This window comes from Neoarius graeffei, chromosome 3 (assembly GCF_027579695.1).
Source record: "Neoarius graeffei isolate fNeoGra1 chromosome 3, fNeoGra1.pri, whole genome shotgun sequence".
In the NCBI taxonomy this organism is placed as follows: domain Eukaryota; kingdom Metazoa; phylum Chordata; class Actinopteri; order Siluriformes; family Ariidae; genus Neoarius; species Neoarius graeffei.
This window is the reverse complement of record NC_083571.1, coordinates 64,399,779-64,403,668: the sequence shown is the minus strand read 5'-3', so window position 1 is coordinate 64,403,668 and position 3,890 is coordinate 64,399,779.

The window sequence follows — 3,890 nt, the reverse complement described above, 5'->3', positions numbered from 1 at the left end:
TGGACTGAGTCAAACGCTTTCTTAAAGTCAATGAACGTTATCACTGCAGACAGGTTATTCTTCTTCACGCCCTCATACATTGGAGTGCCAGGATTTGAGAGATGGTTGTTCTTTCTTCACGAAATCCATTCTGATTGATACGCAATAGGGAGTCTAGGATTAGGCAGGTTCGGTTTAGAAGCATTCGATTGTACAGCTTAGCCACAACAGAAATAAGGCTGATTCGTCTGTAGTTGTCTGTCTTGGTAAGGTCCCCCGATTTGGGAACTGGTATGATGTTAAGAACTGTCTGTCCACTGTTCTGGAACCTCATGATTCATATAGGCAGTATTGGTAATGTAAAGAACGAGGTTGTCAATAAGTACCCACTTCAGCACCTCTGGGGTGATGCCGTCTTCACTACAGACCTTTCCAGCTTTCAGTGATTTTTTAATAACTTGGTATTCCTTGATAGTAAATGGTCCATCATAGATTGGGAGGTCTTTGTGGATTTGTTCAATTTCTTCTTCCTCATCTTCAATTACTGGTGGGTTACTCAGCAGGTTCTTGAAGTGATTGTACCATGCACTGAGACTACCTTCTATGGTCTTCTAATTTTGCTAGGTTGTGATGATTTTCTTCCTGTTATCTCTTTAACCAGGTTCCAACCTTGTGCATGTTGGTTGCTCGCATGGCAGGCTTCAACTTCTTGTATTTTCTCGGTGAGGTCTTCAGCCATAACCTTGGTATAAACTTTAGATAGTTGCTCTGTCTTAGAAAAGTACATCCCGCCATCCTGGTAGTCCGATGCAGTGTATGCAACATAGGCTTCTTCCATTTCCTGCCTTGTTTTGTTCACATGCGGATTTTTGGAGAGCAGTAACCCTTTCTTCCTTTTTGGAGCAGGTGTTAGTACCTCCTGTGCAGCCTCCTTATGTGCCTTGACAAAACAGTCATATCTTTGAGCCATGTTGACTTTCTGTAGCTAGTGTCGGATGGGAGTCACCACTCCTACCCAACCCAGGATTTGCATGATGGCCGTTGGCTCTGGACGAGCTCATCTGCCCTTTGACAGGTCTTGTTTTTCATCCTGCTGGGTGTCATGCCACCCTCCTCACCAGTATTACACCAGTGGGGGAGCCAGTTTAGACGCTGATCACCCGTCCATGCGGCAGGTAGTACTGGGTTACAATGTTACCAGTAGCAAAGTCCTCTGACCTGACAAGGAGCATGATATGGAAAGCGCCACGAAGGGTCTTATTGCGTTGCATAACTCATCAAATATTAAGCAGTTCATTCTGAAGTTTTGGATCCACAGGACCTCTGTTAAATCATTGCAGACAATGATCTCCCAGAAATCCCTGATATGTAGCTGTATGCATGACATGCCCTAATCGCTTTTGATTAAACACTACAACAGCAATTACGGTGATGCAATCAAAATCACCATATCAATTCTTATCAGGTCTTGGAGAACCATTGCCATGTTTAATTCAAAGGCTATCATGAGAGGAGAAAACCCAGTTTCACATAACATCACACAAACTATTGACATTTGTGTTTTGTTGACTTTTTAAAAAATCACTTCTATTTCACACAAAACTGCAATGGAAACCCACCGAGTGTTTATGTTGTAAAACACTCGACTGTTTGAAGTTTGGAAGTTTGAATCTCAACGATGCCAAAGCCAGCTGTGGCCAGGAGTCCAAGCTAGCAAAATTGGTTTTACCATCTCTCTGATTGGGAGGGATGATATTGCTTCAGTCTCAGGGAAGGTATGTGAGCTCATATATGCAGAAGAGGGCAGATAGCGCTTGCCTCTGAGTGTGTTGCACTGTGACACGACCATTAGAAAAGATGTGCTTGGCTGGCTTCACTTGTCTTGGAGAAAGCATGTTAGCTACAATATTAACTGGAGAAGGCAAAACTATCATATGATAGGAGGTGGGAATTGATCAGGATCAAAATTAATGGGGGGAAATGGCTGCAAGGCTTACTGAAAATTATTTTATCCTGCATCTATGTACTTGTGTGAAAATAGCTCTTTAGCATAGTCATGGGCAGTTTTGGTTGATGTAGATGTAAATCTGATCATACGCCAAGTAAAAAACAAACAAAACAAATTAAAGGCAAAATCATAACTGAGGAGGCAATAAAAAAAAATCTCTGACTAAAACTTCACTAAAAATATTTAGTGTTTAGATGATCTTCCAAAATATCTCTTAAACACAAGAACAAAATATAGCCACAAGTGGTGATGAAGGGCCCAAGCACCTCCTGTATACCAAATCTGGCATGAATCCAACAAACTGCCTAGAAGGAGAATGTCAAAATGTAACACATGTCTAAATGCACAAAACCAAAAATAACTCACTTCCTGTTGAGTATGACTAATACAATGTACATTACAATTTTGTTCATCTTGGGGCACCCCACACACCTACCAAATTTGACACGGATAGGTGAAACTGTATACCAGGCAAAAGTCTCAATGACATGTGGGGGTGCTATGGAGTCCCCCGGACACACCCGGGGCCAAGCCTCTATCCCTGAGTCGCGGTGGCCAGGACTGATGTGTGTACCATATTGCATGAGTTTTTGCCCATCAGAACCACCTCAAAAATGGCCAAGTCTTGAATAATAATAAAAAGAAGAATATAATAAGAATCCTTAGGAAAACAATAGGGCCTTGCACCGTGGTACAGCGCCCTCCACTGGACACTGGAGGCCACACACCTCTGGTGCTTGGGCCCTAACTACAAATATGCAAGTAATTTCCATTCCTGGTCATAAGTTACACCTGTACATAAAGTCTGCACAGTAGTGCCAGCGTCTTTATTGAACACCTCAGTGTTGATGTCAGTGTTGGCAAGTTGCTAAACACAACCCCAGTTCTGTCTGTTAACACCACCAAACCATGACACATTACAGTTCAAATTTTCTGAAAATCTGTCTGAGGTGAGCATTTTGGGTGGGAAACTTTCATGTAAAACCTTGCAGATGTTATGAACAGACGATCTGGTGCATACAGTATAAACATAGTACTGGATAAGACCACCTGGCAAGAATCATTACAATATCTGCTTTTTATATTTTCAAGAAGATCTGAAGAGTCAAAATTAAATATGATATTTTCTCAGTGCTGTTGAATTCTCAATTCTAAGGGTGTTGATTCATTTTCTGGAACAGCAGCTCTGTGTCAGCTTTAATTCAAACCACAAGTTTATAGTATATAAGACATTATCATTTCTGTAACAACTCATTCAAAAGGGATGATATGGGGTTTATGGAAGGAATCTTCAGTGTCAGGACTTGTGTGTTACACAGGACATCACACTTTCTGATTTGTTGGTAACATGACAAAGTCTGAGTTTTTTTGTCTTATTAACTTTAAGAGAGACAGAATGACTGTTTCCAGCTGCTATAACATCAGGAACTTGTTTCATGGATGTTTCACAATAATAATAATAATAATCATCATCATCATCAGTTAAATTTATATAGCGCCTTTCTCATACCCAAGGTCGCGTTACAATTATAAGGAAAGGGGAAAAAAAAGTCCACCAAAAGAAGGTCAGGATGTCATTCCAATGGTGTAGCAGCCACAGTCCCACCAAAAGGCGCATGAAAACAAGTCCTACACTGCCTGCACGGCCGCTGTGATGCCGCCGGGCAACACCGCCCGGAACACCACACCATGGATCCACAAAGTGAGCACAGAAGCACCGCCATGCAGGGCGCTGGTATGTCCCAAACCACCTGCACAGCCGCTGTGACGCCACCAAGCAACATCGCTCAGAACATCGCACCAAGCACAAAAGCACCACCATACAGATTGCTGGACAACCCTGATGTTAAAATGAGCAATGAAATCATTGCAGTTCATAGTGAGGAGCACAGGCATTACCCAC